This window comes from Bombina bombina, chromosome 3 (genome assembly GCF_027579735.1).
Source record: "Bombina bombina isolate aBomBom1 chromosome 3, aBomBom1.pri, whole genome shotgun sequence".
In the NCBI taxonomy this organism is placed as follows: domain Eukaryota; kingdom Metazoa; phylum Chordata; class Amphibia; order Anura; family Bombinatoridae; genus Bombina; species Bombina bombina.
This window is the reverse complement of record NC_069501.1, coordinates 865,820,416-865,846,519: the sequence shown is the minus strand read 5'-3', so window position 1 is coordinate 865,846,519 and position 26,104 is coordinate 865,820,416.

Here is a 26,104-nt window from a genome sequence, read left to right as displayed (position 1 = left end):
AGCAGATGAAGCCACTTTTGGACCTCCAACGTAGCTATTAGAAAGGATAATAGGAGTATTGCAAACATGTAAGGTCACTTTTGTACCTTCAGAAACCATTTTAACTATAGATATAACAAATATATATGAATATAACTTACATAGAATAAATATACACAAAAGATAACATGAAACACTTCTGGTAATCTGTATTATGAGATGACAGTATAGAAAGCTTAGTATAGTATCCTTTCTCATCTTTATGAGTGAGGGGAGAAAAATGAGCAAATGTGATCTGCTTCATAAGATATGGGAGCCTAGGAATAGCAAACTAACGGCTAGATTACGAGTTTTGCGGCATGGGTGAAAAAGCATTGTTTAGGCTCATAACGCTGCTTTTTCACTACCGCTGGTATTACGAGTCTTGCAGGTTTAGGGGCACTGCACACTTTTTGGCCGTAACGCAAATTAACTTACTCAATTTGCATAAAGTCTTTTGTCAATGGGACTTCCATAGCGCTGATATTACAAGCTTTTTCTGGGAGGCCAAAAAGTGAGCGGTACAGCCTATCCTGCAAGATTCCTAACGCAATCTAAAGTCAGTAGTTATGAGTTTTACGCTACAACGCTGTAGCATAAAACTCATAACTAAAGTGTTAAAAAGTACACTAACGCCCATAAACTACCTATTAACCCCTAAACCGAGGCCCACCCACATCGCAAACACTAAAAGAAAATTATTAACCTCTAATCTGCCGCTCCGGACACTGCCGCCACTAGAAAAACATATTGACCCCTAAACCGCCACACTCAGCATCACAAACACTAGTTAAATATTATTAACACCTAATCTGCTGTCCCTAACATCGCCGCAACCTATATAACAGTTATTAACCCCTAAACCTAATACCCCCTAATTTAAATATAATTAAAATAAATCAAAATAAAACTTACTATTATTACCTAAATAATTCCTATTTAAAACTAAATACTTACTTATAAAATAAACCCTAAGCTAGCTACAATATAACTAATAGTTACATTGTAGCTATCTTAGGGTTTATTGTTAATTTACAGGCAAGTTTGTATTTATTTTAACTAGGTAGAATAGTTACTAAATAGTTATTAACTATTTACTAACTACCTAGCTAAAATAAATACAAATATCAAAATAAAAAAAGCCCCCCCAAAATAAAAAAAACCCTAGCCTAAACTAAACAACCTTTTGCGGGGCATTGCCCCAAAGAAATCAGTACTTTTACCTGTAAAAAATATAATAATACAAACAACCCCCCAACAGTAAAACCCACCACCCACACAACCAACCCCAAAAATATAATCCTAACCAAAAAAAAAAAATTAAGCTCCCCATTGCCCTGAAAAGGGCATTTGTATGGGCATTGCCCTTAAAAGGGCATTTAGCTCTTTTTCAATTGCCCAAACCCTAACCTAAAAATAAAACCCACCCAATAAACTCTTAAAAAAGCCTAACACTAACCCCCGAAGATCCACTTACAAATTTGAAGACCGGACATCCATCCTCAACGAAGCCGGGAGAAGTCTTCATCCAAGCAGCAAGAAGTCCTTAACAAATCCGGGAGAAGTCTTCATCCAAGCCGGCAGAAGTGGTCCTCCAGACGGGCATAAGTCTTCATCCAGACTGCATCTTCTATCTTCATCCTTCTGACGTGGAGCGGCTCCATCTTCAAGACATCAGGCGCGGAGCATCCTCTACAATCTAAATCTTCCCAAATGAAGGTTCCTTTAAAGGGACAGTCAACCATAGAATTGTTATTGTTTTAAAAGATAGATAATCCCTTTATTACCCATTCCCCAGTTTTGCATAACCAACACAGTTATATTAATATACTTTTTACCTCTGTGATTACCTTGTATCTAGGAACCTTCTTCCAGCCCCCTGATCACATGACTGTGACTGTTTATTACCTATTTTCTTAAATTTAGCATTGGTTTGTGCTAGATCTTAAATAACCTCCTGTGCCTGAACACAGTGTTATCTATATGGCCCACGTGTACTTTCTGTCTCTTTGTGTTGAAAAGAGATTTAAAAAGCCTGTGATAAGAGGCAGCCCTCAAAGGCTTAGAAATTAGCATGAGTCTACCTATGTTTAGTTTAAACTAAGAATACCAAGAGAAAAAAGCAAATTTGATGATAAAAGTAAATTGGAAAGATTGATTAAAACTAAAAGTCCTATCTGAAGAATGGAAGTTTAATTTATACTAGACTGTTCCTTTAAGTGATGTCATCCAAGATGGCGTCCCTTGAATTCTGATTGGCTAATAGAATTCTATCAGCTAATCGGAATTAAAGGTGAACAAATCCTATTGGCTGATGCAATCAGCCAATAGGATTGAGCTTCAATCCTATTGGCTGATCCAATCAGCGAATAGGATTGAGCTCACATTCTATTGGCTGATTGGAACAGCCAATAGAATGTGAGCTCAATCCTACAGGCTGATTGGATCAGCCAATAGGATTGAAGCTCAATCCTATTGGCTGATTGCATCAGCCAATAGTATTTTTTCACCTTTAATTCCGATTGTCTGATAGAATTCTATCAGCCAATCGGAATTCAAGGGACGCCATCTTGGATGATGTCACTTAAAGGAACCTTTATTTGGGAAGAAGATTTAGATTGGAAGAAGGATGAAGACTTCTGCCCGTTTGGAGGACCACTTCTGCCGGCTTGGATGAAGACTTCTCCCGGCTTCGTTGAGGATGGATGTCCGGTCTTCAAAACTGTTAGTGGATCTTCGGGGGTTAGTTAGTTTTTTTTAAGGGTTTATTGGCTGGGTTTTATTTTTAGATTAGGGTTTGGGCAATTGAAAAAGAGCTAAATGCCCTTTTAAGGGCAATGCCCATCCAAATGCCCTTTTCAGGGCAATAGGGAGCATAGTTTTTTTTAGTTAGGATTTTATTTGGGGTGTTGGTTGTGTGGGTGGTGGGTTATACTGTTGGGGAGTTGTTTGTATTTTTTTTTACAGGTAAAAGAGCTGATTTCTTTGGGGCAATGCCCCACAAAAGGCCCTAAATACATGGGTTCATGTTAGGGTGTTAAGTATAAACATAAATTTAGTTTCCCCATAGGAATCAATGGGGCTGCGTTACGGAGCTTTACGCTGCTTTATTGCAGATGTTAGGCTTTTTTTCAGCCTGCTCTCCCCATTGATGTCTATGGGGAAATCGTGCACCAGCACGTAAAAGCAGCTCACCGCAGCTTTCAGCAGCGCTGGTATTGGAGTGCGGTATGGAGCTAAATTTTGCTCTACGCTCACTTTTTGACTAATAACGCCAGGTTTATGAAAACCTGTAATACCAGCGCTGTAGGAAAGTGAGCAGTGACAATAACGTGCAAAATAGTACCACACCGCTCTTAACGCAAAACTCGTAATCTAGCCATAACATTTTAGAGCTATGAAAAAGTGAAGGGCTTCTATGCAAAGTAGTGGAGAATATGTAGAGCTTCTGAGGAGTATACACTAGACAGTCAAAACAGAATTGATTAGTTATGAGTATAAATAAGTTGACATTTATATTAATAATTTTTATCTGGGAAAAAAACTGCGCTGGTAGTCACGGAACTAATATTGTCACTATTTGCACTTCACTGCTGCATAATAAGTCTAAATTTGAGTAAGGATAATAATGGCAGCTTTACATCTCATTCAGCAAGCTATCGCCTAGATTACGAGTTTTTGTCGGTAAGGCTGTGCAGGACTAACAAGCATTTTTTTCTTACTGCTCACTTAAGCCAACGCTGGTATTACGAGTTTTCTGCAAGCCGGCGTTATCCAGCAAAATTTAGCTCCACATCTCACCTCAATACCAGCGTTGCTTACGGTAGCGGTAAGCTGGCAAAACGTGCTCGTGCACGATTTAGGAAACAATGGGGCTGAGCTGGCTGAAAAAAAACCTAACACCTGCAAAAAAGCAGCGTTCAGCTCCTAGCGCAGCCCCATTGTTTCCTAAGCGGACATAAAAGTTATGTCTGCACCTAACACCCTAACATGAACCCCTGGTGTAAACACCCCTAATCTTACACTTATTAACCCCTAATCTACCGCCTCCGACATTGTCGCCACCTACATTATATTATTAACCCCTAATCTGCCGCTTCGGACACCGCCACCACCTTTATTATACTTATGATATGAACCCCTAATCTAATGCCCCCAACATCGCCCACACCTACATTATATTTATTAACCCCTAATCTGCACCCCCAACATCGCCACAACTATATTACATTTATTAACCCCTAATCTGCCGCCGCCAACATCGCCGCCACTATAATAAATTTATGAACCCCTAAATCTAAGTCTAACCCTAAGTCTAACCCCCCAACTTAAATATAATTTAAATTAAACAAAATAAATTTAACATAATTAAATTAATTACTTACTGATAAAATAAACCCTAAGCTAGCTACAATATAACTAATAGTTACATTGTATCTATTTTAGGATTCCCTACCCTATACTAAATTACAAATAGCCCCTAAAAGGACCTTTTGCGGGGCATTGCCCCAAAGTAATCAGCTCTTTCACCTGTAAAAAAAAAAAAAATACAATACTCCCCCAACATTAAAACCCACCACCCACACACCCAACCCTACTCTAAAACCCACCCAATCCCCCCTTAAAAAAACCTAACACTACCCCCTTGACATTCACCCTACCTTGAGCTGTCTTCACCCAGCCGGGCACAAGTGGTCCTCCAGAGGGACCGAAGTCTTCATCCTATCCTGCCAGAAGAGGACATCCAGACCGGCAGAAGGCTTTATCCAGGTGGCATCTTCTATCTTCATCCTTCCGGAGCGGAGCGGGTCCATCTTCAAGACCCCGACGCGGAGCATCCTCTTCATCCAACGACCAACGAATGAATGACATCATCCAAGATGGCGTCCCTTGAATTCCGATTGGCTGATAGAATCCTATCAGCCAATCGGAATTAAGGTAGGAAAAATCCTATTGGCTGATGCAATCAGCCAATAGGATTGACCTCAAATTCTATTGGCTGATTGGAACAGCCAATAGAATGCAAGCTCAATCCTATTGGCTGATTGGATCCGCCAATCGGATTGAACTTCAATCCTATTGGCTGATTGCATCAGCCAATGGGATTTTTCTTACCTTAATTCTGATTGGCTGATAGGATTCTATCAGCCAATCGGAATTCAAGGGACGCCATTCAGTCGTCGGCTGTCGGATGAAGAGGATGCTCTGCGTCGGATGTCTTGAAGATGGACCAGCTCCGCTCCGGATGGATGAAGATAGAAGATGCCGCCTGGATGAAGCCTTCTGCCGGTCTGGATGTCCTCTTCTGGCCGGATAGGATGAAGACTTCGGACCCCCTGGAGGACCACTTGTGCACGGCTGGGTGAAGACTGCTCAAGTTAGGGTGATCTTCAAGGGGGTAGTGTTAGGTTTTTTTTAAGGGGGGATTGGGTGGGTTTTAGAGTAGGGTTGGGTGTGTGGGTGGTGGGTTTTAATGTTGGGGGGGTATTGTATTTTTTTTTCAGGTGAAAGAGCTGAATACTTTGGGGCAATGCCCCACAAAAGGCCCTTTTAAGGGCTGTTTGTAATTTAGTATAGGGTAGGGAATTTTATTATTTTGGGGGGCTTTTTTATTTTATTAGGGGGATTAGATTAGGTGTAATTAGTTTAAAATTCTTGTAATTCTTTTTTATTTTCTGTAATTTAGTGTTTTTTTCCGTAATTTAGTTTATTTAATTTAATTGTAATTAATTGTAGGTAGTTTAGGTAATTAGTTTAATTATAGTGTAGTGTTAGGTGTAATTGTAACTTAGGTTAGGGTTTATTTTACAGGTAATTTTGTACTTATTTTAGCTAGGTAGTTATTAAATAGTTAATAACTATTTAATAACTATTCTACCTAGTTAAAATAAATACAAAGTTGCCTGTAAAATGAATATAAATCCTAAACTAGCTACAATGTAACTATTAGTTATATTGTAGCTAGCTTAGGGTTTATTTTATCGGTAAGTATTAAGTTTTAAATAGGATTAATTTATTTAATAGTAATAATTTCATTTCATTTTAATTAAATTATATTTAAATTAGGGGGTGTTAGGGTTAGATTTAGGGGTTAATAAATTTAATAAAGTAGCAGCGACGTTAGGGACAGCAGATTAGGGGTTAATAAAATTTAACTAGTGTTTGCGAGGCGGGAGTGTGGCGGTTTAGGGGTTAATACATTTTTTAAAGTGGCAGCGATGTCCGGTCGGCAGATTAGGGCTTAAATAATTTTATTATAGTGTTTGCGATGTGGGGGGGGGCCTCGGTTTAGGGGTTAATAGGTAGTTTATGGGTGTTAGTGTACTTTGTAACACTGTTACGGCGTTAGCCCATAAAACTCTTAACTACTGACTTTTATATGTGGTAGAAGTCTGGACAGGAGAAGGTCTACCGCTCACTTTTTCAGGCGATCGTAATACCGGCATTAGGCAAATCCCATTAAAAAGATAGGATACGCAATTGACGTAAGGGGATTTGCGGTAAGTTAAAATCGCGGAAAAAAGTGAGCAGTAGACCCTTTCCTGCCTTTCTCGTAATACCAGCGGGCGTTAAAAAGCAGCGTTGGGACCCCTCAACACTGCTTTTTAAGGGTAACGCAAGACTCGTAATCTAGGTGTATATGTATGGTAGTCCACACCACCTTGGCCGCCGGCATCAGGGACACCACACTACACAGACGCCATAGAGTGCTGAGCGTGAAGCGCTAAATAGTGTTCTAGATTTGCAATTATACCAGACACGGTTAAACATGTGTACATAATAACACCAAAAGCGAGATAAATACTTAATACAAAAAAGCCCTATACGTTTTAGTTAAATATAGAATATGAATAATGCTAATCTAAGAATATACAGCTGTAATTAGAGTCACATTTCCTCATCATAAACGTACAAGCGATATCCATAAAAAAACATTTGAATAATTCTGGTTGGAGCATTCAGATATACCCAAGATCTTCCTTTTAGCAGTAATGTCCACCGCATCGGAATAAACTAAGTATATGACAAGAGTTAAAAAGAAGGGCTTGTTGTCTGATCCGAGCATAGTGTAGTTTACTGATTGCGACCCCAGAGTACTTCGGGGATAGATCTGCGTTCACAGCGAATGAAGTGCCCTCACCAACCAGCTTCATCTGTCCTGTATGCAAGTAAGTAGACGCTGCAGTAGGGTAGGAGAATAGATCATCCAGGGCCGCAAGGAACGTGGTAGACTCCGCCATATTTGCTAGTGACTTGGTGTTTCTCTGGTTATATGCAACTCAAATGACTTACGCTGAAAACCTAGAGCTCACTCCCAAATAATACAGTATGTAAATCATATAATGGTAGAGAAAGGATAGTAGCTATATTGGCAGTGATTTGCGAGATAACTGCAAGTAACAACAGAGACGCCAAGGTGCTCTGCCGGGGGGGTCATATAGGAGGCCGTAACCGTCAAATGTTTCCGTAAGGCTGAAACTGACTCCAATTTTGACTAAAGTTGCTTCGATCTATAGGGTAGCCCCAATTATATGATATACAGTGCAGCTTTGCACTAGAACAGGCGATAAAGGTCAAAGACTGTGGAGCAGCAAACCAGCATGCGATCTGTCATGGCTGCCGCCCGGAAGTTCCCCCCATATTTATAAAATTAATCAGAGATCTGATCTCTGGTTAATTTTATAAGCACTAATTGCTACAGCAACACACACACACACACACACACACACATATATATATATATATATATATATATATTCATTCAATAAAAAAGAAATAACATTTTGAGCAGGGTACATTACCGTTTCTGAATAGAAAGGGAATACAGCACTCTTTTTATTGTAACAATATTTTTTACTCTTTCAAATCTTAGACATTGGGGTCCATTTATTAATGTGCGAGCGGACATGATACGATGAAGTGTATTATGTCCGCTGCACATCGATAAATGCAGACAGCATACGCTATCAGCATTTATCATTGCACCAGCAGTTCTTGTGAACTGCGGGTGCAATGCCGCCCCCTGCAGATTCGGCCAATCAGATGCTAGCAGGGAGTGTCAATCAACCTGATCGTATTCGATCAGGTTGATTTCTGTCCGCCACCTCAGAGCAGGCGGACAGGTTATGGAGCAGCAGTCTTTAGACCGCTGCTTCATAACTTCTGTTTCCAGCGAGCCTGACAGCTCGCCGGAAGCACAGGGCATCAAGCTCTGTATGGAGCTTGATAAATTGACCACATGCCAAAAGCCTGTGTAAAGTACAACAATGTTCACAATTACCATGTATTACCTAAAAAGCTCTCAAAGAAATGCAGTATTATTGAAACATTTATACATATAATCTGTTCTGTTTCCTAAAATGTATCTATAATTGTTCCCACACAAACAGAATTAAACTAATTTAGTGACAATGAATTTAATACAAAGACACTATATAACAACCATGGAAAGAACCGCTCTCAAGGTCTTAATCTAAAGTGTCCTTTCAAAAAGCTGCAGATGTTTGAAGGTGCCTCAATGCAAATACCAATATTGCAATATTGTTCCCAAATAAGTTCGGTAAGCATCAGTATCGCATGCGGTTAAACAACTGCCCATAAGGTCCTTTTGATACTACCTTTGTTTGGTGCATAACTTTTATAAATATTAAGTCCCACCTGAGAAGGGAGTGATATCCGAGTTAGATCATCAGCTTTACTGACCTCTCGTTACCATACCAAATGCTCGTCTCTCACAGCCTGTTTCACGGTATTCAGCCAGTATTGTCCTCATTACTAAGTGCTTGTCTCTCACACAAGCGAAGCAAACCGCCAGCGTGTTACACTGCGGACTGCCTTCTTTTATACATTCTGATTATGTTTTAAAAGTTTCTGTGTTACTAAAGCTCTCTCACAAGTGACATTTTCTATGCATTTTAAACAAGCTGGTCTCACTGATTTGTCTTGCCTGCTGTATGCTTGTGATGTTTGCTCAAAATTCACAATACACTTATTTTAACTAACAAAAAAGTAATATATTCTAAAATGTAGACAAAAGCAAGTCAAATTGTGGTGAAAACATTTCAGTTTAATTTGGAATTGATGCAAACGGAGCCTTTATATCAGTCCCAGGGGTTCTCTTTCCCATGTAAAATTTTGTATCACAGAGAGCTGCATTACTTTCTATCAGGCTAGATTACGAGTTTTGCGGTATGGGTGAAAAAGCAGCGTTAAGGCTCATAACGCTGCTTTTTCACTACCGCTGGTATTACAAGTCTTGCAGGTTTAGGGGCACCGCACACTTTTTTGGTCGTAATGCAAATTGACTTATGCAATTTGTGTAAAGTCTTTTTTCAATGGGACTTCCATAGCGCCGATATTAAAAGCTTTTTCTGAGAGGCCAAAAAGTGAGCGGTACAGCCTATCCTGCAATCTAAAGTCAGTAGTAAAGTGTTAAAAAGTACACTAACACCCATAAACTACCTATTAACCCATAAACTACCTATTAACCTAAGCCCTCCTGCATTGCAAACACTAAAATAAAATTATTAACCCCTAATCTGCTGCTCCGGACATCGCCACCACTATAATAAACATATAAATCACTAAACCACCGCACTCCCGCATCGCAAACACTAGTTAAATATTATTAAAGGGACAGTCTAGGCCAAAATAAACTTGCATGATTCAGATAGAGCATGTTATTTTAAACAATTTTCCAATTTACTTTTATCACCAATTTTGCTTTGTTCTCTTGGTATTCTTAGTTGAAAGCTTAACCTAGGAGGTTCATATGCTAATTTCTTAGACCTTGAAGGCCACCTCTTTTCAGAATAAATTTTAACAGTTTTTCACCACTAGAGGGTGTTAGTTCACGTATTTCATATAGATAACACTGTGCTCGTGCACGTGAAGTTATCTGGGAGCCGGCACTGATTGGCTAAACTGCAAGTCTGTCAAATGGACTGAAATAATGGGGCAGTTTGCAGAGGCTTAGATACAAGATAATCACAGAGGTTAAAAGTATATTATTATAACTGTGTTGGTTATGCAAAACTGGGGAATGGGTAATAAAGGGATTATCTATCTTTTAAAACAATAAAACTTCTGGTGTAGACTGTCCCTTTAACCCCTAATCTGCTGTCCCTAACATCGCCGCAACCTACATTACAGTTATTAACCCCTAATCTGCCACCCCAACGTCGCCGCCACTATACTAAAGTTATTAACCCTTAAACCTAAGTCTGACCCTAACCCTAACAGCCCCTAACTTAAATATAATTAAAATAAATATAAATAAAACTTACTATCATTACCTAAATAATTCCTATTTAAAACTAAATACTTACCTATAAAATAAATCCTAAGCTAGATACAATATAACTAATAGTTACATTGTATCTAGCTTAGGGTTTATTTTTATTTTACAGGCAAGTTTGTATTTATTTTACCTAGGTAGAATAGTTACTAAATAGTTATTAACTATTTACTAACTACCTAGCTAAAATAAATACAAATTTACCTGTAAAATAAAACCTAACCTGAGTTACAATAACACCTAACCTTACACTACAATTAAATAAATTACCTAAATTAAATAAAATTACCTAAATTACAAAAAACAAACAAACACTAAATTACACAAAATAAGACATCAGATATTTAACCCCTTAGTGACCAGAGCACTTTTCCATTTTCTGTCCGTTTGGGACCAAGGCTATTTTTACATTTCTGCGGTGTTTGTGTTTAGCTGAAATTTTCCTCTTACTCATTTACTGTACCCACACATATTATATACCGTTTTTCTCGCCATTAAATGGACTTTCTAAAAATACCATTATTTTCATCATATCTTATCATTTACTATAAAAAAATTTATAAAATATGAGGAAAAATGGAAAAAAACACACTTTTTCTAACTTTGAACCCCAAAATCTGTTACACATCTACAACCACCAAAAAACACCCATGCTAAATTGTTTCTAAATTTTGTCCTGAGTTTAGAAATACCCAATGTTTACATCTTCTTTGCTTTTTTTGTAACTTATAGGGCCATAAATACAAGTAGCACTTTGCTATTTTCAAACCATTTTTTTTCAAAATTAACGCTAGTTACATTAGAACACTAATATCTTTCAGGAATCCCTGAATATCCATTGACATGTATATATATTTTTTTAGAAGACATCCCAAATTATTGATCTAGGCCCATTTTGGTATATTTTATGCCACCATTTCACCGCCAAATGCGATCAAATACAAAAAATTGTTCACTTTTTCACAAATTTTTTCACAAACTTTCAGTTTCTCACTGAAATTATTTACAAACTGCTTGTGCAATTATGGCATAAATGGTTGTAAATTCTTCTCTGGGATCCCCTTTGTTCAGAAATAGCAGACATATATGGCTTTGGCATTGCTTTTTGGTAATTAGAAGGCCGCTAAATGCCACTGCGCACCACACGTGTATTATGCCCAGCAGTGAAGGGGTTAATTAGGGAGCGTGTAAGGAGCTTTTTGGGGTAATTTTAGCTTTAGTGTAGTGTAGTAGACAACCCCAAGTATTGATCTAGGCCCATTTTGGTATATTTCATGCCACCATTTCACCGCCAAATGCGATCAAATTAAAAAAAACGTAAAATTTTTCACAATTTTAGGTTTCTCACTGAAATAATTTACAAACAGCTTGTGCAATTATGGCACAAATGGTTGTAAATGCTTCTCTGGGATCCCCTTTGTTCAGAAATAGCAGACATATATGACTTTGGCGTTGCTTTTTGGTAATTAGAATGCTGCTAAATGGCGCTGCGCATCACACGTGTATTATGGCTAGCAGTGAAGGGCTTAATTAGGTAGCTTGTAGGGAGCTTGCAGGGTTAATTTTAGCTTTAGTGTAAAGATCAGCCTCCCACCTGAAACATCAGACCCCCTGATCCCTCCCAAACATCTCTCTTCCCTCCCCTACCCCACAAATGTCCCCGTCATCTTAAGTACTGGCAGAAACTCTGCCAGTACTAAAATAAAAGGTATATTTGGGCTTTTTTGTGCATTTTTTGTTAGCATATTTACATATGCTTCTGTGTAGGGATCCCCCTTAGCCCCCAACCTCACTGATCCCCCACCAAACAGCTCTCTAACCCTCCCCCTCTGACTTAATGTGCGCCATCTTGGGTACTGGCAGCTGTCTGCCAGTACCCAGTTTAGTGAAAAAAATGCTTTTTTTTTAAAAAAAATGTCCCTTTTCTGTAGTGTAGCTTTCCCCCCCCCCCAAGACCAACCCCCCACCCCTTCCAGATCCCTTAGATGCTTAAAAAAAAAAAGTTTATTTCATTTTTTTTTAACTTTTCTTTAACTTTTTTCTGTAGTGTAGCGGTTCCCACCCGCTCCCGCCCCGTGCACGCGCCCGCCAGCCACCCCCGTGCACGCCCGCCACCCCCGTGCAGCTCCACTTCCGATCCCGCCCCCCTCCACCTTACACATCTCACCGATGGCCGCCCACCCGCCTCCCAAGTCGGCTCCCACCCACCAACGATACCGGCCATCGATGTCCGGTGCAGAGAGGGCCACAGAGTGGCTCTCTCTGCATCGGATGGCCAGACAGTGTTATTGCAGGATGCCTTGATATCGAGGCATCGCTGCAATAACCGGAAAGCAGCTGGAAGCGAGCAGGATCGCTTCCAGCTGCTTTCCACACCGAGGACGTGCAGGGTACGTCCTTGGTCGTTAACTGACATCCTTTAGAGGACGTACCCTGCACGTCCTTGGGCGTTAAGGGGTTAAACTAATTACACCTAATCTAATAGCCCTATCAAAATAAAAAAGCCCCCCCAAAATAAAAAATACCCCTAGCCTAAACTAAACTACCAATAGCCCTTAAAAGGGCCTTTTGCGGGGCATTGCCCCAAATAAATCAGCTCTCTTACCTGTAAAAAAAATGCTAACACCCCCCCCAACAGTAAAACCCACCACCCACACAACCACCAACCCCCCAAATAAAATCCTAACTAAAAAAACCTAAGCTCCCCATTGCCCTGAAAAAGGCATTTGTATGGACATTGCCCTTAAAAGGGCATTTAGCTCTTTTTCAATTGCCCAAACCCTAAGCTAAAAATAAAACCCACCCAATAAACCCTTAAAAAAGCCTAACACTAACCCCCGAAGATCCACTTACAGTTTTGAAGACCGGACATCCATCCTCAGCGAAGCCGGGAGAAGTCTTCATCCAAGCGTCAAGAAGTCCTCAACGAAGCCGGGAGAAGTCTTCATCCAAGCCGGCAGAAGTGGTCCTCCAGACGGGCAGAAGTCTTCATCCAGACGTCCCCAATTGGCCCCGCATTTAAGAGTGTTGTAATTTTTTATGAAAAAAGTAGCATTTTTTTAAATTAAAAAAAAACTACACAAAGCAGTTTTTATGGGTTAAAAGTTGTGGGTGTGGGGTTTCACTGAAAAGTGCTTTACATTGCGTTCTATGGTGAACTGTGTGTTCCCTTTAAATATATAGTATGTATATAGTGTGTGTACATATATATTTATGTGTTAATATGTGTAGAGATATGAACACATAAATATACATGTATATAAGCATATACATATATTTTTTAAATCTGCTGCGCTACTTATCCCTTTCGCTGTACTAGTTCTCATATTGTGTGAATACTTATATTATTTTATATTATAGCACCAAAAGACATGGAGAATTACACAAACTCTTCAAAAATCTCCTAATCTGACTCTGATATAAGTAGTATAACAGAAGAGGGCCACAAAATTGGGCTGAAGAGTAAATACAATTTAAACAAGATGTATAACCTAGGTATACACACACACATATATATATATATATATATATATATATATATATATATATATATATATATATATATATATATATATATATATATATATATATATATATATATATATAATTTATTATACAATGACATAAATGGCATTAAAACAAAAACAATATATGTTAAGAACCATCAAGGGGATCCCAATGTTAAATTGGTGAAAATCTCAAAAAGTCTATTTTAACTAAATGCATAAAATATAAAGTTCAAATGCTGATCAAAAAATAACGTCAGAAGTGTTTAAAAAATGTGTGGAAAAAATGTGTTATGTATCCAAATTAGTCCCAAGAAATAATTCCCTAGACAAAAATAATAGCCCTTATATAAAAATAAAAGGGATAAAATAAAAAACAGACATTTTTCACTGAAAAAAATTAATCCACAGCCCAAAATATAAATTTATTCTCAAAAATGAAAGGAAAAAACTTAAAACATAAGCAGAAGAATCAAACTGAAACAGCTGTTTGAGGGGGAGTGAGCTGTCCGTGACGTATTGCGACGTCAGTGCGGAAGCACGTCTCGTAGCAGAGGTGGAGCTCGGGAGAGTAGCAGCGGGGAAAGCAAATGCTGCAGTGGCAGACTCACCCGATGCCGACACCAAGTGTGTCAGAATTCCTCAGGAAGCGGCTGCAACTCTGCAGGGCAGCCGTGAAGAGGCGGGCAGCATAGTGGCTGGCGGTGATCTGCAGTGGCCGGCCAAACACAGGCTTCGTAGCCTCTGTAGTTTTACAGCGGCGGAAGAGCCTCCTGTATAGGAGGGGAAGGAGACATACGCCATCAAGAGATCTCCTTTTCGACCTGAACCCCCAGAGTGGCTGTCAAGAAGGCACATGTAAGTAAATCATTTCTTGTCTGTGATTTAAAAACAACACACGCAGTGCCCAGCCGAAACAGGTAAAAGTGAGGAACAGCTTTAATTAAGACTCTGCATATACTAAAGCTAAGATAAGGAAGAGAAAAACAAAAAAGGTATTTACAGCAAAGACACTAACTTAATGGAGAAATACTTAAAAGCGCAGAAGATGTCTCCCAAGATTAAACCTAGTGAAAAAAGGAACATTAAAAATACTAGTGTGCTTAGCACATCCGTTGAAGAAGGCCCAGTAGGGGGCAGGGTGGAGGAGAGTAATGAAGCTAACCTCATAGCCTCCCAGGTGTGTGCCTTAATTCTACCTAAGATTGAAGAGATCAATTTGAGATTGATTACCATAGCTGAGGAGCTGAAAGCCCAAAGTGTAAGAATGTCAGCTATAGAACAAAGGTTATCAGATTGTGAAGACATGCAAAATGCCTGGGAACCTAAGTTGGAGTCTGTAATAAAAACCCACACACTGCTTGCTAATAGGCTGGAAGAAGCAGAGAATAGGAGCAGGCGTAATAACTTGAGGGTGATTGGCTTGCCAGAAAATGTTAAACAGGAGGATTTACTACAATTTGCTGAGGAAACTCTCCCTCAAATCCTGAATGTGGAAGGGAAAAAAGAGCTGTTCAGTGTAGAAAGAGCTCATAGACTGGGCAGAGAAAAAGATGGAGTTTCCCTTAAGGATAACAGGCCACGCCCTGTCATTATTAAATATTTGAACTATAGAGCCAAGATGGAGATATTAAAAGCCTATAGGAGAAATCAGCAATTGGTCTTTAAAGATTCTAAGATTCTGCTTTTTCAGGACTTTTCCTTTGAAACGTCTACTAAAAGGAGACTCTTTTCAAAAATCTGCACTGAGTTGGTGAAAGAGGGAAGATTTTTTTCATTGCTGTACCCTGCAAAGCTGAAAATCAAGTCAGGAACAGACTTTTTTGTTTTTGAGTCCCCAGAACAGGCCCGCACCTTTTTGGATAAAGAAAAAGAAGTGTAACTTTAGCAGGATGCTCCTTATCCTGAAAAGGGAAAAGGGCAACTCAATATGAAAGTGAAAATTTTTTAACAAAGAAGAGAGAGGAGGGAAGGAGTGAGGGGAGAGGAATTTTCTTTTTTTTTCTTCCCCTCCCCCTCCCTTCTTCCTCTCCCCCCTTTTTTTTTTTTTTTTTTTTTTTTTTTTCTTTCACTATAAGGAAAGTTATTTGGATGTTTCTGTTTAAATTGTTTGATAACAGGGTGAAACTCGTGTTTTTTTTTTTTTTTTTAAGGAATCGAATTATTCAGCGTGAATAGTAAACATGGTTATTGAATTGTTGCAAATTACTATATGATATGATATGTTAGATGTTTCCACTTAGATTGTTTGAAAATAGGGTGAATTTAATGTTTAAGAGATTGGAATATATAAGGCAGAACCCCTTTGCTCACTTTTTTCTTCTTCCCTCCTTCCCCCCCCCCCCCCCCTTTTTTTTTTTTTTTTTGATGTTTTTTTTTTTTTTTTTTTTTTGATGTTTTTGTTTAAAAACGCTAAAAAACATGGTGAAATTTTTTTTAAGGATTAAGGATCTGAATTACTCAAAGTAAACACTAAAATTTATTAGTAATTTGTCACAAACCATTAAGTCTTGTAGATGTTTTTTTTTCTCACAGTATGAATACCCACTGAGATGTTTTTGCTTAAATTATTTGAAATCAGGGTGAATTTAAGGTTTAAGAAATAGGAATATATAAGGTAAAAAATTTTTTTTTTCCTTTTCCCTTTCCTTTTCCCCTTTCCTCTTTCTCTTCTCTCCTTTCCATTCTATTTGTCCTTTTTGTTACTTTTTTTCTCTTTTCTCTTTTTATGGTAAATAGGAGCTCCTTTCATGATTTCTAGTAAAAAGACTGTGTGTAATTATTATTGTGAAAATGATTTATTGATGGCCAGATTGGCTATGTTTGGGAAGTTTATGCTTGAACTTTGTACTAAACAGCTAGGGAGCACTGGGAATAAGGGAATAATAATTTTTAAAATCCCCCTTTTTTTTTTTTTTTTTTTTATCCCTCTTTCCACTTCTTGTCGCCTCTCTCCCTCTCCCCATGTCCTTGAATATTGGGCTTTTTGATGGTTAAGCTTATATCATGGAATGTTGGGGGAATTCATTCCCCTGTTAAAAGAAAGGCCATAATAAATTACCTTGGCAGAAGGAGCCCTGATATAGTTTGTTTGCAGGAGACCCATCTCTCTGAGACTGAACATCTGAAATTAAAAGGGAAATGGGTAGGAGAAGTTGTCTCAGCATCATACTCCAGAGCTGCAAGAGGGGTTGCAGTTTTATTTAATAAACACTTAGATTATACATTAAAAAAAATAATAAATGATAAAGAAGGTAGATTTCAATTTCTTATAATAACACTAAATGGAAAAGATATGCTGCTGGACAATATCTATGGTCCCAATAACCAAGATAGTAAATTTTGGAGGAAAATAAATAAAATCATGGGGAACCAACCAGAAATTGATATTATTATAGCAGGGGATTTCAACGCCACCCCTAATGGATTGTTAGATAGGAAAAGTATGACATCTCAGAATAAAGGTACCAAAACAAGACGGGCACAGCTAAAATTTGAGACAAATATATTTTCTACACTTTGCTCTCAATTTGAGTTGGTTGATATTTGGAGATTGCTCTATCCAAATTGTTTGGAATATACTTGTATCTCCAAGACACATAACTCCCTATCTAGACTGGATATCTTTTTAATATCAGATAACTTGACACATAGAGTAAGGGAAGCTAAAATTCTAGACCTCTCATTATCAGATCATGCCCCGATACATTTAAAGACAGAAGATCACACTAAAAGTAATTACAATACCTTTTTCTTCCCTAAATTTTTATATCACTCAGTCAAATTCAAATCATATTTAGTTGATTGCTGGGAAGAGTATTATCGGAACAATGAGGAATATATAGATAATAGTAATATCTTTTGGGAAGCAGCAAAGGTCACTTTAAAAGCCGATATTAATCACTTTGTGAAAGGTTTTAAGAAAGAACAACAGAAAAAGGATAAAGACTTAGCTTATAAATTATCTATAGCATACTCAAATTATAGAAAGAAACCAAATAGAATAAATAAAGATAAGTACTTTGCTTGCAAAAAAGAGAGGGAATTATTTCTTCTAGACTCAGCACAAGTAGATATCTATAAAGGCACAACTCAATTTAGGAGATTCGGTAACAAAGTGGGCAATTATCTGTCGAGATTATTTAAAAAAACCAATAAAAAAAAACAATTAAAATCTTAAGAGATGGGGGTAGGATTGTTAATAAAGTCGAGGAAATATTGGACCTATTCCAACAATATTATAGTAATTTGTACAAATCCCAGTCCCCTGATAGATCTGAAATGGGGGAATTCTTTAAAGATTTGAACCTGCCTCATATTACGGAGGAAGAGTTGGATTTTTTGAATGGACCTATCTCAGACCAGGAGATAAGTAAAACAATTAAGTTAATGTCTAAGGGTAAGGCTCCTGGACCAGATGGTCTACCTATAGAATTTTATGATATTCTTAAGGAAAAAATTATACCTATATTAAATTCACTCTATAATAACTATTTTTGTCATAATGCTAAAATTACAGAGCAGTTTAAGACTGCAAACATAATATTAATTCAGAAAGAAGGGAAAGACCCAGAGGAGGTCACCTCTTATAGGCCAATTTCATTATTGGGAGTGGACTATAAGATCTTAATGAAGATAATAGCAGAGAGATTAAAGGATATCCTTCCAAACCTAATCCATAGGGACCAAGTGGGGTTTGTTAAGGGGAGAACCTCTGAAATGAATATTAGAAGAATTCAACATGTTATTTGTCAATATGCTGAAGAGGATGCTGGGGGGGGGGAGCCGGCGCACTGCCGGGGGCCTTTCTCCTGTCATTAGACGCGGAGAAGGCCTTCGACAGGGTTGAATGGGTCTTTCTCCAGCAGACACTGTTTAATTTTGGCCTTAGAGGTAATTTTTTAAACTTAATATCTAACGTGTACTCTGACGCCAGGGCCACTCTTTTGGTAAACGGCGATATCTCTGCTCCCTTTTCTCTATCTAGAGGAACAAGACAGGGGTGCCCTATGTCACCACTGCTTTTTGACTTGGTACTTGAACCCCTGGCTATGAAACTCAGGAGGAAAGTACTAGGCTGCAGACTGGATGAGGAGAAATTTCAGTTATCTATCTTCGCGGATGATCTTCTAATATGTGTATCAGATCCAAACTCTCAAATTAATGAAGTGATCTCTCAGTTAGAGATATACGGAAAGATCTCAGGATATAAAATAAACTTTTCCAAGTCTAGTATTTTATGGCTCAAAAAACCAAAAACAAATGTGGCTCACCCATTTGTAGAAACAGATACATTAAAGTATCTAGGTATATATTTATCCCCATCTCCTCAAAGTTGGTATAGGGATAACATAGTATATGTTTTAAATCACTGTATAGAGAAGCTTAAAAACTGGGTAGACCTGCCACTCTCCCTTTCAGGAAGAGTGGCAGCGTATAAGATGTTTATCCTCCCAAAGATACTCTACACCTTGCGTATGTTTCCCTTATTAATTAAACATCATGATCTAAATAAGTTCACGAAAGCCCTTCGATATTTTATCTGGCGAGGCAGGAGACCCAGAATTAAGATGGATAAACTATATCTACCCTTTATTAGCGGGGGCTTAGCAGTGCCCAATTTGTTACTATATAACTATGCCACCCTACTGCGGTTCACACTAGATTGGATTTTCCATTCTAATACCTATACAAATTGTTCATTAGATAGAAGACTATGTAAATCTTTGGCATTAGAATTTGTTTTGTATGCATCTAACAAAGAAAGAGGGAGGGAAATATATCAACACCCTATGTTGAGAGACATTCTGGTTGCTTGGACTGCAGCTATGAAAATTATATCAATAAAAAAGAAAGTGTATTCCAGATGGGTACCATTAGTGGGGAATTCCCAATTTATTCCGGGCCTAAATTATTCAACATTTCAGCGTTGGGGAGATTGTGGGGTATCCAACTTAGGACATCTATGTAACTGGAAGACTAAGCAAATATTTAAATTTGAGGAAATTCAAAGGCTTTATCAAATTCCGGGTAAGGATAGATTTTATTTTATACAAGCAAAACATTATTTAAGGTCATTTCTTTACCAGGACGCTGATTCATTCTTTCAGCCTCACCCTCTTTTGGACCATCCAAAAATCAGGCACAGGCCACTCTCAGTTATCTACGAAACACTTCTAAATGGCTTTAAGTCAAGGCAACTAGAAGATCTTTATAATAAATGGGAAAATAGTATACCTATCTGTAGAGAAGATAAAACCATACAAATTAGTTTTGGGACAATATATAAATTGGAGAACTCAATGGCAGGAAGGGAATCGCATTTCAGACTTATGCACCAAGATTATTTAACTCCGAATAGAGTTTGTAAATGGAATAAAGGGGTGGAGAATAAGTGTATTAAATGCTCAAAATCTAACCCAGATTTACTCCACTTGATATATGAGTGCCCTAAACAACTTCAATTATGGTCGAAAGTGAGTTTTTGGCTTTCTAGCATACTAAAACTAGATATTAAACTATCAGCAGTAAACATTTTCTTCCTTACACATTCTCCTTTATGGAAGGGAAACAACAGATTTGTACATAAAGTGATAATAAAAGCAAGATCATTGATCTTTTCCTGCTGGATCGATAGGTACTCTCCAAATGTTAGCCAACTTAAGAGAGCAATGTTGAAAGAAGGCATTCTTGAAGCATATGACTATAAAAAGTTTTGCCCTTTTAAGGCAGATACATTTTTTAATGTTTGGGGTCCATTTATTAAATCTATGGGAAATGACTATATGAATCATATTAATGGAATTATTAGTATCCCCCAACCATCTGGAGGGGGGGGGAGAGCGGGCATTGAGAGGAGATGTGAGGAATTGAGAGGAGTTCTATTAATATGGGGGGGGGGAGAGGGGGGGAAGAGAACCTCTCCCCTCCCTTCCCCCCCCCTTCCCTTTTTTTTCCTTTTTTTTTTTTTTTTTTTCTCCCCAAAGCGCCTCCCTAGACATAGTGATAAATAACCTATTCAAGAATTATCTCCTTGGTCAATGCTAGGACTAAGGAAAAATGTATCTTTTCTTTTCGGGAAAGAAATGAATGTGCAATTTAAATACTTCTTTATTGTAAAAGGTCTTCCCTTTCTTGTTCTTCCTTTTATATACGAGATGTAAAGCAATTGTGTACCTGAACTTTGTATTTTTGATATAAGAAAATAAAAAAATAAAAAAATTAAAAAAAAAAAAAAAAAAAAAAAAAAAGAAACAGCTGTCTGAAGAACTTTTCAACCAAAAACTGCCTCTGAAGAAGCAAATACATCAAAACGGTAGAATTTAGTAAATGTATGCAAAGAAGACCAAGTTGCTGCTTTGCAAATCTGATCAACTGAAGCTTCATTCCTAAAAGCCCACTAAGTGGAAACTGATCTAGTAGAATGAGCTGTAATTCTCTGAGGCGGGGCTTGACCCGACTCCAAATAAGCTTGATGAATCAAAAGCTTTAGCCACGATGCCAAGGAAATGACAGAAGCCTTCTGACCTTTCCTAGGACCAGAAAAGATAACAAATAGACTAGAAGTCTTCCTGAAATCTTTAGTAGTTTCAACATAATATTTCAGAGCTCTCACCACATCCAAAGAATGTAAAGATCTCTCTAAAAAATTCTTAGGATTAGGACACAAGGAAGGGACAACAATTTCTCTATTAATGTTGTTAGAATTCAAATTAAGACTCCAAGTAAGAGAGATTGATTTAATGACAGGCTTGATACAAACCAAAGCCTGAACAAAACAGTGAATATCAGGAAGCTTAGCAATCTTTCTGTGAAATAAAACAGAAAGAGCAGAGATTTGTCCCTTCAAGGAACTTGCAGACAAACCCTTATCCAAACCATCCTAAAGAAACTGTAAAATTCTAGGGATTCTAAAAGAATGCCAAGAGAATTTATGAGAGGAACACCTTGAAATGTAAGTCTTCCAAACTCGATAAAAAATCTTTCTAGAAACAGATTTATGAGCCTGCAACATAGTATTAATCACAGAACCAGAGAAGCATATATGACTAAGCACTAAGCGTTCAATTTCCATACCTTCAAAGTTAATGATTTGAGATCTTGATGGAAAAACGGACCTTGAAACAGAAGGTCCGGCCTTAATGGAAGTGGCCAAGGTTGACAACTGGACATCCAAACAAGATCCATATTCCAAAACCTGTGAGGCCATGCTGGAGCCACCAGCAACACAAATAATTGTTCCATGATGATCTTTGAGATCACTCTTGGCAGAAGAACTAAAGGCGGGAAAATATAAGCAGGTTGATGATAACACCAAGGATGTGTCAACGCATTCACTGCTTCCGCCTGAGAATCCCTGGACCAGGACAGGTACCTGGGAAGTTTCTTGTTTAGATGAGAAGCCATCAGATCTATTTCTGAAAGACCCCACATCTGAACAAACTGAGAAAACACATCTGGATGGAGAGACCACTCTCCCGGATGTAAAGTCTGACGGCTAAGATAATTGTCTATACCTCAGAAATTAGACAGGAGCTGGATTCTGCCCAAGCAAGTATCCGGGATACTTCTTTCATAGCATGGGAATGTGAGTCCCACCCTGATGATTGACATATGCCACAGTTGTGATATTGTCTGTCTGAAAACAAATTAACGGTTCTCTCTTCAACAAAGGCCAAATCTGAAGAGCCCTGAAAATCGCATGGAGTTCCAAAATATTGATTGGTAATCTCGCCTCTTGAGATTTCCAAACCCCTTGTGCTGTCAGAGATCCCCAAACAGCTCCCCAACCTGAAAGACTTGCATCTGTTGTGATCACAGTCCAGGTTGGATGAACAAAAGAGGCCCCTAGAACTATACGATGGTGATCTAACCACCAAGTCAGAGATAGTCGAACATTGGGATTTAAGGATATTAATTGTGATATCCTTGTATAATCCTTGCACCATTGGTTCAGCATACAAAGCTGGAGAGGTCTCATATGAAAACGAGCAAAGGGGATCACGCCCGATGCTGCAGTCATGAGACCTAAAACTTCCATGCACATAGCTATTGAAGGGAATGACTGAGACTGAAGGTTCCGACAGGCTGAAACCAATTTTAAACGTCTCTTGTTAGAGACAGAGTCATGGACACTGAATCTATCTGGAAACCTAAAAAAGTGACCCTTGTCTGAGGAATCAAATAACTTTTTGGTAAATTGATCCAACCATGTTTTTGAAGAAACAACACTATTTGATTTGTGTGAGATTCAGCAGAATGTAAAGACTGAGCTAGTACCAAGATATCGTGCAAATAAGGAAACACCGCAATACCCCTCTCTCTGATTACAGAAAGTAGTGCACCGAGAACCTTTGAAAAGATTCTTGGTGCTGTCGCTAGGCCAAAAGGAAGGGCAACAAATTGGTAATGCTTGTCTAGAAAAGAGAATCTCAGAAAATGATATTTATCTGGATGAATCGGAATATGAAGATATGCATCCTGTAAGTGTATTATGGACATATTATGCCCTTGCTGAACAAAAGGCAGAATAGTCCTTATAGTCACCATTTTGAAAGTTGGCACTTTTACATAACGATTCAAAATTTTTAGATCCAGAACTGGTTTGAATGAATTTTCTTACTTTGGGACAATGAATAGATTTGAATAAAACCCCAGACCCTGTTCCTGAAACGGAACTGGCATGATTACCCCTGAAAACTCCAGGTCTAAAACACACTTCAGGAAAGCCTGAGCCTTTATAGGATTTGCTGGGATGCGTGAGACAAAATATCTTCTCAGATGAGGTCTTACTCTGAATCCTATTCGGTACCCCTGAGAGACAATACTCAGAATCCATTGATTTTGGACAGAATTTGTCCAAACATCCTTGAAAAATCTTAATCTGCCCCTACCAGCTGAGCTGGAATGAGGACCGAACCTTCATGCAGACTTGGGGGCTGGCTTTGGTCTCTTAAATGGCTTGGATTTATTCCAATTTGAGGAAGACTTCCAATTGTAAACAGATTCCTTGGGGAAAGGATTAGGTTTCTGTTCCTTATTCTGTCGAAAGGAACGAAAACGGTTAGAAGATTTAGATTTACCCTTAGGTCTTTAATCCTGAAGCAAAAAATCTCCCTTCCCCACAGTGACAGTTGAAATAATCTAATCCAACTGAGAACCAAATTTATTACCTTGGAAAGAAAGAGATAGTAATATAGACATAGAAGTCATGTCAGCATTCCAAGATTTAAGCCACAAAGCTCTTCTAGCTAAAATAGATAAAGACATAGATTTAACATCAATTTTGATGATATCAAAAATGGCATCACAAATAAAATGATTAGCATGTTGAAGCAAGCAAAAATGCTAGATAAATCAGAATCAAATTCTTGTTGTGCTAAATTTTCCAACCAAAAAGTTGATGCAGCTGCAACATCAGCAAATGAAATTGCAAGCCTGAGAAGATGACCTGAATATAAATAGGCTTTCCTTAGATAAGATTCAAGTTTCCTATCTAAAGGATCTATAAAAGAAGTAATATCTTCCATAGGAATAGTAGTACATTTAGCAAGAGTAGAGATAGCCCCATCAACTTTGGGGATCTTTTCCCAAAACTCTAAAGTAACTGCTGACAAAGGATACAATTTTTTAAACCTTGAAGAAGGAATCAAAGAAGTACCAGGCCTATTCCATTCCTTAGAAATCATATCAGAAATAATATCAGGAACTGGAAAAACCTCTGGAATAACTAAAGGAGGTTTATAAACAGAATTTAAATGTTTGCTAGTTTTAATATGAAGAGGACTAGTTTCCTCCATATCCAATGTAATCAACACTTCTTTTAACAAAGAACAAATATACTCTATTTTAAATAAATAAGTAGATTTGTCAGTGTCAATATCTGAGGCAGGATCTTCTGAACCAGATAGATCCTCATCAGAGAAGGATAATTCAGTATGTTGTCGGTCATTTGAAATTTCATCAACTTTATGAGAAGTTTTAAAAGACCTTTTACATTTATTAGGCAGGATGGCAGACAATGCCTTCTGAATAGAATCAGCAATAAATTATTTTAAATTTACAGGTATATATTGTACATAAGATGTTGAAGGAACAGCAACAGGCAATGTACAATTACTGATGGACACATTATCTGCATGTAAACGTTTATCATGACAACTATTACAAACCACAGCTGGAGAAATAACCCCCACAAGTTACAACAAATGCACTTAGCTTTGGTAGAACTGTTATCAGGCAGCAGGGTTCCAACAGTGATTTTTGAGACGGGATCAGATTGAGACATCTTGCAAATGTAAGAGAAAAAAATAATATATAAAGCAAAATTATCAATTTCCTTATATGGCAGTTTCAGGAATGGGACAAAAAATGCAAACAGCATAGCCCTCTGATAGAGAAAAAGGCAAGAGGCATATAGGAATGGGGCTTTAAATGATGAAAATATTTGGCGCCAAGAATGAGAAATATTTTTTTTGGCGCTAACAACATCCGGAAATGACACATTCACGTCATTGAAGACGCCACCTTGTGAAAGGACTCGGCATCAACTAAGACACCGGAAGTGGCGAATTTGCGTCATCGAACGTAACTTTGCGCCAAAAAATCTCGCGCCAAGAATGACGCAATAAACTTTAGAATTTTGCGCCCTCATGAGCCTAATTCTGCCCACAAATTTGAAAATTACAGTCAATTGAAAAAAGACTATACCCCAGGTAAGAAATTAATTTTCATAAAAATGCATTTCCCAGATATGAAACTGACAGTCTACAAAAGGAAATATACTGAACACCTGAATCATTGCAAATATAAGTACAATACATATATTTAGAACCTTATATAAATACATAAAGTGTGAAACCATAGCTGAGAGTGTCTTAAGTAATGAAAACATACTTTCCAAAAGACACCAATTCACATATAGCAGATTGCCAAACCAGTACTGAAACGGTTATCAGTAGAGGTAATGGAATATGAGAGTATATCGTCGATCTGAAAAGGGAGGTAGGAGATGAATCTCTACGACCGATAACAGAGAACCTAGGAAATATATCTTCCGTGAGAAAAACCATTAAATTCAATAGGTGATACTCCCTTCACATCCCTCTGACATTCACTGTATTCTGAGAGGAATTGGGCTTCAAAATGCTGAGAAGCGCATATCAACGTAGAAATCTTAGCACAAACTTACTTCACCACCTCCATAGGAGGCAAAGTTTGTAAAACTGAATTGTGGGTGTGGTGAGGGGTGTACTTATAGGCATTTTGAGGTTTGGGAAACTTT